Source organism: Kogia breviceps, chromosome 13 (genome assembly GCF_026419965.1).
Source record: "Kogia breviceps isolate mKogBre1 chromosome 13, mKogBre1 haplotype 1, whole genome shotgun sequence".
In the NCBI taxonomy this organism is placed as follows: Eukaryota; Metazoa; Chordata; class Mammalia; order Artiodactyla; family Physeteridae; genus Kogia; species Kogia breviceps.
In genome coordinates this window covers 47,334,179-47,348,696 of record NC_081322.1, presented here as the reverse complement: position 1 = coordinate 47,348,696, position 14,518 = coordinate 47,334,179, and the positions used below count along the sequence as shown (strand labels likewise).

General features: G+C 34.2%; 1 protein-coding gene across 2 annotated transcripts in view; it reads left to right on the top strand.

The window, feature by feature from the left end:
* The window catches only part of ZUP1 (zinc finger containing ubiquitin peptidase 1), a 52,218-nt gene extending 46,522 nt beyond the window's left edge, over nt 1–5,696 (top strand). Inside the window, exons 13-15 of one of the 2 annotated variants that reach the window (XR_010836266.1) lie at nt 357–486; nt 559–699; nt 4,652–5,353. The gene's annotated coding sequence lies outside the window, so the exon portion shown is untranslated. Of the gene's footprint in view, nt 1–356; nt 487–558; nt 700–4,651 lie in introns of both variants that reach the window. The other variant, XR_010836265.1, reaches the window with a different exon arrangement.
* The last annotated feature ends 8,822 nt before the right edge of the window (nt 5,697–14,518 follow it).

The window sequence follows — 14,518 nt, the reverse complement described above, 5'->3', positions numbered from 1 at the left end:
CATCATTCTGTTTTTGCTGTTTATTATGTCTAGTCTGTCTTGCACAGTTTCAGGAGAGAGAGAATTATAAGTGTTGGTGTATCATAGAAACAAGAGAAAAAGAGTGGGATATGGGGTAGATTCATGTGGGATGTGGGTATTGACAAAATATATATTGTTTGCATCTCCTTGATTAATATGGAGGAAGTGATTGTGTAAAGGACATCTTTTGTATCTCTTCTTATTCTTGCACTGAAGTTCAAAAAAAGAGAAGGAAAAATATAAAACTGATGAAAAAGTAAATTCATTTGTATGCTAAAGAGGGAGTGAGATTTGAAAGAGCTCTAAGTCTACCCTTTTACTACTTACTGTTACAGGTTCACTGAAGAAGCAAAATCCACTTCTGATATAACTTTAAGGATGATAGGGATCAATTTGTTGTTGAGAAAGAAATATTCCCTGAAGAGTTCGTCTTGGCCAATGAGTATTGTTCTAGGGTGTCAGAAGGTAACACAGTTTGGATAAATAAATTGGGTAAAATTTTGCTGACATTAGGAAAATGATATCCATTTATTCCAGAAACTGCAAGAGTCAAAACTGTTGGGTATACTAAAGAGAACTGCCTGTAACCAGTAGTCATACTTAACTTTGGCAACTATCCAACACACAGCAAGATGTATTTGAGAGCTACAGCAGTGACTTCCTTGGGCATGAAATAAGGTTAGTAAGACCTTTTATACCTATCTCGCAGGCCTGATATTTATTTTTCATGTCTTTATTTGCACCATCCTATGTAAAAGTGGCTACGGCTGTGGAATGTACCAAGGGTCTTATAAAATCACTGATATTTAAATTATTTTTTCAAGAACACCCAGGGTTGTCCATCCTAAGTGATGCCCTTCCAATTTGTTTATCTTTTTTTTTAAAGTAGACATTACAGAAGCTTTATCATCAGGAAAGAGACTAGAATGCCCACTCTTGGTACTTTTAGTCAACACAGTATTGGAAGTCCTAGCCATACAAATTAGGCAAGTAAAATAAATAAAAGTCATTCAAATTGGAAGGGAAGAAGTAAAACTTTCACTTTTTTCAGAGGATATTATATTATACATAGAAAACTCCAAAGACTCCAAAAAACTTTTAGACTAATAAATAAATTCAGTAATGTTGCAGAATACAAAATTAATATACAGAAAGCTGTTGCATTTTATCCACTAATAATGAATAATCAAGAAAAGTGAAGAAAATCTCATTTACAATTTCATCAAAAATAATAAAATACCTAGGAATAAATTTAATGAAGAAAGTGAAAGAACTGTACTCTGAAAACTATAAGACATTAAGGGAAGAAATTGAAGACAGATAAAAGGGAGCAATAGACCGTGCTCATGGGTTATAAAAATCAGTATCTTTAAAATGTCCATACTACCCGAAGCAATCTACAGATGCAATGCAATCCCTGTCAAATTACCAGAGCCATTTCTCACAAAACTAGAACACATAATCTTAAGATTTGCGTGAAACAGCAAAAGACCTCAAATAGCCAAAGCAATATTGAGAAATAAAAACATAGTTGTAATTATCACACTCCCAGCCCGTTTCTTCTGAATTCAACAATAACTGAAATTTGTCACAGATCTGTCCTAACATCTCCTTTTGGATAAATGTCCTTTGGACATTTCCTCATTTCTCAGTCATCATGCTTACATAAGCTTCTCTTAGATAATGATTTTCAGGTTTCCACTAAACACAGAATTTGATTCCAGGGGAGATCTTTAATCCCTTCAATGTCCAAATCAGCACTGATAAGGAAATAGCGTTTAATCTGAGGGTAATTTATGCTTGGAAATGTTCATCTTATCTCTTGTTTTACCTAATGTTCGTGAATTAAGGCACTAATACATTTTGTGAGAATGACAACCCTAAAAGTAGAAATCAAAGAGATTAGAACGCTTACAAAGGTGAATAGCTCACCCAGTAATTTCTGATTTCATAGCAGGAATTTTCATTGAATTGAATGCTTTAGGGGCCTTTAGAGATGCTTGAGATCTCTCTTTAGACAAGTCTGTAATAACATGAGAGTGAAAAAGACAGTGCCACATCTACAATTAAAGGAATTGTCTTAGTTTCCTCATTTCTATACCAAAAAAAAAAGAGATACGGTACATCTGCAACTAAGAATGCTACTAACTTTTTGTTTCCTTGGAACTTTTTAGTGATCAGTGAAGTTTTAGTTTCCTAAGCTGTTGGAGGGGATGCCCTATTCCAATAATGGTCTGCCCAAAATTTTAACTAAAGGTGAAATGGAGAAATGTTTTAGAAAGACCTGTATAATTGTGATGTTGTAATTTGTTCCTCTTCTTCACTCCAAGTAATCAATTCATTTTTTTCATTTTGGATCTCAAAGAATTGAAGTAATTGGGAACACATCATATCATCACATGAAATTGTACCATGTTATATTACCTAGGTCTGTCTGCTGAGGGACCACCTGGAAGCAATAATAAGTCAGAGCAATGAGCATACCTAAAGCATACCTAAATCAGTCACAATCAATGACTGATTGCAGAGGAGGGGCAAGGAAAGTACAAATGAGCCTAGAACATCTTCCTATATCAGACAGAACTGAAAGAATACTGGAAACATGTCAAAAACACACCAGAGCCAACTTGGACTTATTGCAACTGACAAATTCTAGGACATTTAAAATATTAAAATAAATAAAGGTAGTACAGATTGTACTGTTTAAATAAAAAAGAAGACATGAGCCTAATGCAAGGCATAGGCAAACTTTTCGGTAATGCGCCAGTAATTGTTTTAGTTTTGTGGCGCAAATATTATGTTTTTATATAACAAGAAAGAAAAAAGTTTCCACAGCTTTTCTATTATAATTTATTGAAAATAGATTATAATTTATAATAATTCTTTGTAATATATGTCTACTAAAGACAAGGGTAGACTCACGGATGTTGGGAGACAGTTTACAGTCTTAGGTATGTGTATTTTCTATAGACATGTTTCTTTAGATGCTTTACTCAAGCTCTAATCAACCCAACATCAATAAATAACTTATTTTGCTTGGCTAACAAATGAATCACTGCATATTTATTTTTATTGCAGCCTCAGTTTTTACTTTTATTTTTGTGAAGCGATTTTGTTGAGATGAAATATTCTGTTTAAAATTTTATATTTTTTCTGTCCATTTCTTTCCTCTGAGTTGGGAGTATTGCGATTACTGCTTAGTGTGGTTACATTAATGCATATCGTATTCTTTTAGCTTAGCTATAGTGTCATTGTGTAATAAACACGATGCTTTACCTATTCTTCAATAAAAGTAATCCATTCTCCACTGAGCCTTAAAAGCATGACATTCAAATCTACTTTTCTTTTCTTGTTTCTTCATAATGAGCATGTACTGGTAATAAAAAGTAAAATATTGAAGTATGGCCATACATACTCTGAAAGGCTGCTTATTTATAATGACACCATTGTAATTATGTTTATTATTTATGTTTATGAATTATTTCACCAGTTTTATTAATATATGACAAAATACATTGAAAATCACTAATCACATGCACACAGCCTGATAAATATTCACAAAGTGACCACATCTATGGAACCAGCACTAAGATGAAGAAACAGTATTACCAAGACCACAGAAATTCTGTCATTTGCCTTACCAGTTACTATACCACTCCTATAGGTAACTTCTCTTTTTCTAAACCCACAGATTATTTTAACCTATTTTTTAATCTTATGTAGTGTTTCATGCAGTAAGTGTCTAGCCTTTTTTCCACTCAATAGTACGTTTCTGAGATTTGTGTATGTTTTCAATGTGGTTGTAATTCATGTAATTCATGCATCCTTAGTAATGTACACTGTACATAAACATTGAGTTCTGTGGATAGTGGTGCCTTGAAATGTTTATGATTGTAAGTTTACTAATTTTTTCCTTTAAGTTTCTTCCATTGATTTATGCTTCACAAGTTTTTCCCCATTTGGGAATTATGATCAGATTCACTTATATTTTTCTAGTTATTCAAAATGATTTTATCTTAAATTATTTAACCAGTAAATACATATGGAATTAGTTTAGTGACTGAGATGTTATGGATAAAAGTATTTTTTCAACCAACAGTTAAATGATAGAACCATTAGATGATTATTTCACCTTTGAACCTCTGCTCTTTCATGTAAACTTTGTGATCTGGTAAATTATTAAATAGATGCATGTGTTTCATGTGAGTTCTCTATTCATTTTGACATTCACGTTGGTTAAAACCAAAGAATAAAGTTCACTTAGAAGGATGAAAGGATTTTTACTTTTTAATCCCAAATTTATTTGTAGATAAAGGAAAAGTACACACTACAGAAAACTCTCTCAAGAGATTTACAATTCATGCTGCATGCTTTCTGTTTTTCCCTTTATCTTACAGGCTACTAATGCAGAGAATATCCCAAATCATTTTAATGTTTGAAATTTCAAAGTGTTTACAAAACTCATGGCAACGAATGTAAGCACTGTTCACTAATTTTGTTTAATAATAAAGTTTTATAATCAACATTAGCATGAGAAGTATGTATTAAAAGATAAATTAAAATATGCCCACAAATTTAATAGATTTTTATGATTCTTTTGCATTGATTCTACTCCTCATTTATGTCCCAGATGAAATTCAAGGGAAACTATTTCATCTTCCTTTGGAATACTCTGTCAAATGTTTCATTTTTCTCCATGGTCAAGTGATGTTTCCAGTCTCCGATGGTACCTAGTGGGACAAGCACATCAACAACAACTGGGTAAGAAATAGCTCTATGAGGGCAAGAAGTTCCTCCAACCCACTTTAATCTCTTCTCCAACTTACTTCAGTCTGTTCTCAAGCCAGCTAAATATCTGTTAGTTCTCCATAGGCTTTGATACTTCACTTTCCTTTTACAGTTATCAGCTAAGAAACAAATTTAGGATGTAGTAAGACTGAAAATAGGGTTATAGTCCACTTCATTATCAGTTAGACTTCCAACAACCACTACCATTAAATTATAATGTTTCTTTAGGGAAAAAAAAGCCTTAAAATATATGAAGAGATTTGAGAACTTAAATGTGTTTTACTAAATGCCAGGCACCGTACTTGGCAAACTACATCTACCATGTAATATTAATTCTTAATACAACCCTTAAAACAAACCAGCAACATATTAAAAGGATTATGCACCATGATCAAGTAGAATTTACTTCTGGGATACAAAGATGGGTCAACATATATCAATTAATTAATGTTATACCGCATTTACAGAACAAAGGGAAGAAAACCTCATGATCATCTCAATAGAGAAAAAGCATTTTATAATATCAACACCTTTTTCATGATTTAAAAAAACTCAAAAAATAAAGAATAGGGAGAAACTAAATATAAAAAGTCATGTATGAAATACCTACTGCTAACATCATAATCAATGTTTGAAGACTGAAAGATTTTCCACTAAGATCATGAACAAAGCAAGGATGCCTATTCATGCCATTTCTATCTAACATAGGACTGGAAGTCCTAGCCAGAAAAATTAAGTTAGAAAAAGAAATAAAAGGCATCAATTGGAAAGGAATAAGTAAAATTGTCTCTGGTCACAGACAACATGACTTTATACACAATAAAACCTAAAGATTCCACACAAATATTATTAGAAGCAGTAAACAAATTCACAAAGTTGCATGATGCAAAACCAACAAACAAAAATCAGTTGCATTTCTATACACGAGCAAGGAACAATCCAAAGAAAAAAATTCACAAAACAGTTCGATTTAACATTGCATTAAAAAGAATAAAATATTTAGGAATAAACTTAGCCAAGAAGGTTAAAGCCTTGTATACTGAAAACTACAAAATAGTGCTAAACAAAACTAAAGAACACAAATAACTAGACAATATCCCTTGTACATAAATTGGAAGATATAATAACGTCAAGATGTGAATACTACCCAAAGTGATCCACAGATTCAGTGCAATCTTATGCAGTAGTCCACTAATATTTTTTGCACATGGAATAATTTACTATAAAATTCATAGAAAAATCTCAACAGACTCTGAATAGCCAAAACATTCTTGGAAAAGAACAAAGTTGGAGGAGTTAGATCTCTTGATTTCAAAACTTACCACCAAATCAGTTATCAAAATATTGTGGTACTGACATTAAGACAGACAAATAGCTCAATGGAACAGAATACAGAGCCCAGAAAGAAACTTTCACAATATCAAGCAAAATGAATTTTGACAAAGGAATCAAGACCGTACGATGGGGAAAAGACAGCCTTTTCAATAAATGCTGTTGAGTAAACTGGGTATCTACATGGAAAAGTGTATAAAGTTGGGATCCTACTTATACCATATCAAAAAATTAACTCAAAAAAGGAATATATTTAAACATAGATATTTTACCAAAGAAAATATGCAGTAAATCAAAAAGCACATGAAAAGATACCCAACATCACTAATCATTAGGTAAATACATGTCAAAACTACAATGAGCTACCCCTTCACACCCATTAGGATGGCTAGTTACAAAAAAATTAAAATTTAAAATTTAAAAAAAAGTGTTGGTGAGAATGTAGAGAAATTGGAACCATCGTGCACTGTTTAGTGGGAATACAAAATGATGCAGTCACTATGGAGAGTAGTTTGAATAGTTTGGTGGTTCCTCAAAACATTAAAAATACAGTTACCATGTAATACAATAATTCTGTGTGAGGGTAGGTACTCAAAGAACGGAAAACAGGGACGCAAACAGATAGTTGCACTCTTATGTTCATAACAGCATTATTCACAATTGTCAAAAAGTGGAAGCAATCCATGTGTCCATCAATGGACAAACGGATAAATAAAATGTGGTATATAAATACAATGGAATATTTTTCGCCATTCAAAATGTAGGCAATTTCACAACATGGATGAATCGGGATGGTGTTATGCTAACTGAATTAAGCCAGTCAAAAACGTTTAAATACTCACATGAGATCTTAGTATAGTAAAATTTATAGTGACATAAATTGAAATGGTGGTTTCCAGGGGATAGGAGGATGGGAAAATGGGGAGTTACTGATTTGGAGTACGAGTTTCAGTTTTGCAAGATGAAAAAAAAAAAAAAAAAACCTGGAGATGGGTGGTGGTAATGGTTGCACAACAATGTGTAGTTAATGGTGTGGAACTGTATGCTAAAAATGATTAAAACAGTAAATTTTATGTTGTATTCTGATACAATTTTTAATAAAACTATCGAGGGGGGAAACTGGAAAGAGAAACACCATGAACAATGGAAGTTCATAGAAAAGAGAGATTTAATTTATCTTGGAAAAGAGAGCAATTTTCAAGGAAAAAAAGAACATTTCTTCCAATTCAAGTGGAAAGATAAGAAATATCTCTGAAAAAGCTGGAAAATTCCTTTGAAAATGTGAAAGTAAGTCCCAAACTACAGAAACTTGAAATATTTTCCATATTCAACAAAAATTAAACTTCACTGTCCTTGGTACTTGATAGACTCACAAGAAATTTACCTGGAGATGCAGGTTGGAGAGATGAATCGTCTTCTACGCCTGACGAGTACCTTAGTATTTATATTTTAAGTAGATTGTATTTCCCTTTTAGTCAGTGGAAAAGGTTGAGTGTGATGGGCTGAGTAAAATAACAGGACCCTCGTTATCAAATTATTTCTTCAAATAATGCTTGTATACAGTAACTAACATACAATCAAGACATGCAAGTATTTGAAGATATAAGAAAATGTAGCCAAAAACAGCAGAAACTAAAACAATAGAAATGAATGAATATATTACACATACTGCAATTATCTGAAATAATTCAATTACTATGCTATGATATTCAAGGTATCAAAGACAAAATTTATATTAAAATTTGACAGAACTGGAAACTATAAAAAATAATATAGCAGATTTATGAGAGATCCCAATGCATGAATAGAAATGAAGAACTTGGTGAGATTTACATTCTAGCCAAAAATATTGGGTTGAATATTACTATATAAAGTAAATCTTATTATGTGAACAGAAAAATGTATACAGTTTTGAAACATAAAAATCGAAGTGACTGCCTAGATGAACTAAATCAAAATTGCATACCCTGAATGCTATTTTTTTTCACTTGAATGATGGTTGCATTGTTGTTCATTTTGTAGATTCATTATTATGTACACATACGGTCATGAACTTGGATAATTTATTTTACTTGATAATTTAAGCCAAGGGTTTTTTTTTTTTTAAAAAAAAGAGAACTAGCATAGGAGACAACAGAAAGATTGGATTATTCACAAATATGAGTTTCAGCAGTAAAATCCTGAGGATTCCTGCTAAATATTGCCAGAGATCTCTGACATGTGCCTGCTGGGCTTTCTGCCTGCATTTTAGGAAAAGTAGAAACTCCATGACCCACTGTAAGGAGTTCCTCAAGCATTGCTTGTGTTCTGGAGAGAATCTGATGGGAAATTACATTGTTTTAAATAAGAATCCAGATAATTTAACAGTGACCAGAATAATGCTTATAAATTAGCAATAATAAACAAAAGATTAAATTATCTGCTTATTCAAGAGCAGATCATCTGAGGATATGGTGGTAACTGGCCAATTAGCCATGACTGCCACATGATTTTTCCTCGACTTTTGCCAAGAGTTAATAAATAACACTCTCCTTTGTTATTTTTTTACAGTGCTATATCCTCTCACTCAACAACTTTCTCTTCATATCATTAAAAAATTAAAGTCATACTAGTTCATGTTAATATTTACTTCTTTAAGTAAATCAATCATTTGAGAGTGCTTTACAGCTACATAGCCAGTATTTGTTGGCCCAAGCAGTATCTCTTCCCTTTGGTAAACATAAATTTGTTTTCTAAGTCTGTGAGTCTGTTTCTGTTTTGTAAATAAGTTTAATTGTATCATATTTTAGATTCCATATATAAGTAATATCATAAAATAGTTGTTTTTCTCTTTCTGGCTTACTTCAGTTAATATGATCATCTTTACTGTACATGGCATTATTTTATTTTTTTTTATGGCTGAGAAGTATTCCATTGTGTATAAATGCCACATCTTCTTTATCCATTCATCTGTTGATAGCCACTTAGGTTACTTCCATGTCTTGGCTATTGTAAGTGCTGCTATGAATGTTGAGGTACGTGTATCTTTTCAAATTAAAGTTTTCTCTGGATATATGCCCAGGAGTGGATTGCTGGATCATACAATAACTCTATTTTTAGTTTTTTAAGGAAGCTCCATACTGTTTTCCATAGTGGCTGCACCAATTTACATTCCTTTCCACAGTGAAGGAAGCTTCCCATTTCTTGGGGGAATATTAATATACCACAAAATTCATCCCTTTTGTGTGTATGATTCAATGATACTTAGCCATTTACAGAGTTGTGCAACCATCACCACAATTCAATTTTAGTACAATTCCATCAACTCCCCAAGGTCCACATGTCCTGTGATAGTTAATCACCATTCTCATGCCCCAGACCAGGCACATACTCAACTACTTCTGCACTCATTGATTTGTCTTTTTCTGGACATTGAAGTTCATTCATGCTGTAGCATGTATCAATATTTTGTTCATTTTTATTCCTGAAGGGTATACCAAGGTATGGATGCACCACATTTTGTCTATCCACTAGTTGATAGACATTTGAATTGTTTCCACTTTTCGCTACAGTGAATAATGTTGCTAGGAACATTTGTGGGCAAGTCGTTGAGAGGACATATATCTTCATTCCTTTTGGGTAGACATCTAGAAGTAGAAATGCCAAACTGTTTTATAAAGAGGCTGTCCATTTACATCCCCACCATATGTGTGGATTCCCATTTCCTTATATCTTTGCTAGTGCTTGTTATTATCAGTCTTTTGTGTTGTAGACATTATGGGGGTTTGAAGTGGAATGTCTTTGTGCTGAAGAAGATTCAATAATATTGTAAAGGATTATCAAATCAAAATATTAAGTAATAGTGCTGTGCAGACCCACACTGAGGCAAGAAAGAAAGTCAGTACTTATTTAAAATTTGGATATTTGTTTACCATCAATTTTACATTAATTTTTATATTTTTAAAGTATTGCATTAAAATATTATTTATCTGGATTGATGAGTTTTTGGTGCCCCTTTAAATCTTCACCTAAGGTAAATGCCTCAGTCACCTTCCTGTACTCCACGGTAGTTCAAAAGGCTCTCAGGGTTACCTGGCGTCCATCACCAAGAACATTAGGTAGAAAGGCCTGGAGGTGGAATCACATGGAGCTTTCAGGTAAGGAAATGTTTTTGCATAAATGAAGGTGCTCAATGGACAAGTAAAATGAAGCCATATTATTGACAGCCTCAACCAGATACTTAATATAAATAATTAGAAACCTGAAAATTATTGGAATGTGAGCTGCTGCCACATGCCCAAGATGTTAAAAAATAGGTAATTGGCTTTGACCATAGCAGTGTACACATTTTTTTTTTTTTTTTTTTTTTTTTTTTTTTTTTTTTGCGGTACGCAGGCCTCTCACTGTTGTGGCCTCTCCCTTTGCGGAGCACAGGCTCCGGATGCGCAGGCTCAGCGGCCACGGCTCACGGGCCCAGCCGCTCCACGACATGTGGGATCTTCCCAGATCAGGGCACGAACCCGTGTCCCCTGCATCGGCAGGCTGACTCTCAACCACTGCACCACCAGGGAAGCCCCAATGTGTAAACATTTTTAATGTGATATAATCATTAAATGAATATGAAGTATACTCCAAATTTGGTGGTATCTTTTTTTATTTTAAGTATTTTATTTGGTTGTATCTTTAATATATCGATTCTTGTGGAACTCTGACTATTTTGAAAATATGGATCCAGAACATTTACCACCTATAACTTTTGAATATTTTTTTTAAAACTTCTTAATATTAATTTGGATGTGTCTTCTGACATTAAAATTTCATCCTTATAGCATGTGATGAATTCATGCCTATTTATCTAAAGGCCCTTAAGAAATTAGGACCTGTTACCAAATGTGTTTGCTTTAAAAGGTAAAGATTAATGTTAAGGTCTTTAAAACTGTCACAAAAGGAAAGGGTTAGGCACATTATCAAAGGTATGTATTTAATGTCTTGTCTTTTTTTTTTTTTTTTTGCTATTATCAACTAGTTTTATGGGATTCTACTTGAGATAGGAAGTGTCTCTGTGTACACGTAATTTTTTACATTGGGAGGTTGGGATTTCTCTCTTTCTGACATTGGTGCTCAATTCATAATGAATCAACACACTTTGAGGCTGCCCGAGGGAGCTTGAGCAGAAGGGGGGAAATTTGCAGATTTAATATTTAATCCTGAATATTTTAGTCCACCACAAAATTTAACACATTTCTCAGTATGAAAATGTATGAGGTGGTTCTGATGAAACAGAGGTGAAAATTAGAATAATAGGTTCTTCTACTAATGGTGGGAGCTTGAAAAAAATTCACATAACCTCTGATCCTCAGTTTTCTCACCCAGAAGATGAAAGTCCTGTATATGAAAAATAAATTTAAAAAGGAAAATTAATAAACTAATTCAAAACTGGTCAGTTAGGGCTTCCCTGGTGGCGCAGTGGTTGAGAATCCGCCTGCCGATGCAGGAGACACGGGTTCGTGCCCTGGTCCGGGAAGATCCCACATGCCGCGGAGCAACTAAGCCCGTGAGCCATGGCCGCTGAGCCTGTGCGTCCGGAGCCTGTGCTCCGCAACGGAAGAGGCCACAACAGTGAGAGGCCCGCATACCGCAAAAAAAAAAAAAAAAAAAAAAAAAACTGGTCAGTTAACAGTGAACTTCTTCACAGGCCTTTGTCTACAAATCCAGCCCACCTTTCCCACTTGCACCTTATTCTACTTGCCCTACACAGCCAAATTACAGTAAAGAAGTCTACTGCTATGGGCTGAATGTTTGTGTCCCCCCAAAATTTATAAATTAAATTATAACCCCCATGGTGATGATGTTAGGTGTTAGGGCCTTTGAGAAGTGATGAATGGGATTAGAGTCCTTACAAAAGAAGGCCTTGGAATCTCCCTTGCCTCTTCTGTCATGTGAAGTACAGAGAGAAGACAGCCAAGAAAGCAGATTCTCACCAGACATGAATCTGCCCTTGTTATAACCTAATAAAGTTAGTTTTACAACATGCTTATAGATTCCTGATTGAACTTTTAAAAAGTAAACCATGTTAACTGTTTTCACAGAAAGTTTAGGAGACATACACACACACACACATACACACACACACACACATAAGATAGCTCCTCTGGTCAATACAAAGAAGCCATAGATCAATGTCACAAAGTGTGGCTGAAGACCCCCACACACAAATCTCAGTCTTCGGGACCTCACCCAAAACCTGAGAAATTAGAATCTCTGTGGGGTGGAGCCTTCAAATCTGTCTTTTCACACACTCACCCGGACATTTCTATACACTTAAATTTCAAAAAACTGCTGTTACAGTATATGTGTATTTAGTTTGGAAGAGAACTTTGTCTCACTAACAGAAGGTCATTTGGGGAAGGTAAAGTCTCAGATGATTTGTGTAAAAAATGGTAAGAAATATGTTTTTCATATTGACAGGTGCATCTACATATATATACTGTGAAACAACTAAACCAGTTAATCAACTGGAATATAATAAAATATTTTTCAGGGTTACATATCAGAAATCTTGGTTTTTCCACAGATGAATTTAGGTTCATCAGTTTACCTCTCTTCTTGGAATACATGATAGTTCAATAAAATTACACATAAAAGTGCTTTCTATGTTAACAGGACAACAGGAGAACACGTAAGGAACATGTTCAGACGAATGATTTTATATGACAAAGTGTGTCACATTTTGGAAATAATTAGGTAAAATACTTGTGCTATTTAGGGTCATTCACTTGGACTAGCTAATTTAATTATATAGGTTGTGACTCACTCTCTCACTTAAGACCCATGATTTCCTGCAAATGTATTTGAGGGTTAAAAATAGCAAGAGTGAAATTCCAACTCCAAAGTGTCAGTTGGCATTTAAGGCTACAGTTGAAAGACAAGTGAACTCTTCAGAGTTGGAGTGTGGTCACCATAATTGGTCAATTACAGCAGCTAAGAGGGTAGCTATGGTAATACACTTTAATACAAATCATCCTTTAAAATTGGGTTAACAGCTTTCTTTCCTGAATAAGAAGGATATAATAGGTCATGAGAGGCCAATGCTCCCATGGTCAAAACCAGTAAAAAACAGGTAAAGTACAAAAATTAAATTTAAAAAACCCTTAGATCTCTGGAAACTATAATTACTAGATTAACTAAAAGTCTAGAGAGGAAGAGCCCTTTTGTAGGTGAAGCATCACTAGTTGTCTTTTCACGGTGCATGTGCCAATTGTGGGCTTTGGGGCCAGAATTTGAAACTTTAGGGCAGCAGGAGATTATAAAGAACTAAAATCAGCACTTCTAAAAAGGAGAACTAAATACTCCCATTTTTAAGGGCTCACGAAAGATACTTACTGGGCAGTCAGTGGAAGGAGGATAAACCAAATGTAGACTTGAATTATATTAAAATAGCAACTCAGTCCCCAAACAACTTAATCCTTAAAAGTGAACTAAAAGGCAAGACAAGAATATCAAAGAGTTTTCAGTTCTACAGTCAGACCAGGTTTTGCATCATAATGCTGATGCTTACTAAATATTTGCCCTTGGGAAATTTAGTTCACCTCCCTACACCTCTTGTTTTCTTATTTATGAAATGGCACTTACCTCATTCATTTTTTGTTAATAATAAAGGAGATAATTCATGTGAAAATCTAACTCCATTCTGGTACGCAGAAGGTGCCAATATTTTTTTAAGCATAAGATTTCATTTCCATTGCTAATCCAAACCCTGTTTGAGAAGAAAAAAAGGAGAAAGGAGGAGAAAAGGAACGTTTCTCTCCAGACACATAACATTCCTAAGCCAACACTTGTGGAAGTTACAAGCACTTCAATCAAAGGAGCTCAGAAAGACGGGAGGTGGTGAACAAGGGGTGGGGCACAAAGGATGAGAAATTCTTTTCTATGCAAGAATCAGAGCCCTTTATATCCTAGTTTAAAGCAGCACCTTATGAAAATCACTGTTTTTCTTAGGAAAGATAAACAGAGTGATGAGCAATTGAAATGCAAGCAAGTGAGGCAGCCAGCCTTCCTACGTTGGCCATGAATCAGCAGAATGATACAAGTGGGTGCAGAATCTGATGGTTGGAGCTGGTGGCATCCACTCCACTGCTGGCCTCAGATTAAATGCATCGCTTCTCCTTCAACCAGACTTAATACCAGAAACCCGGATTAAAGAGGAGCAGGCAAAAATCCAGGAGCAGAAGTAAGCAGTTAGAAATGTAACTGAAAAAATATCCTATTCACAATAGCTAGAAATACTATCTATACATGCTTAAGAATAAACTTAAGAAATGAGCAAGGCTTTTATAAGAACCAAGTTATTTATCAAATGATCTGAAAGAAAATACAAATAAATGATGAGCATACAATA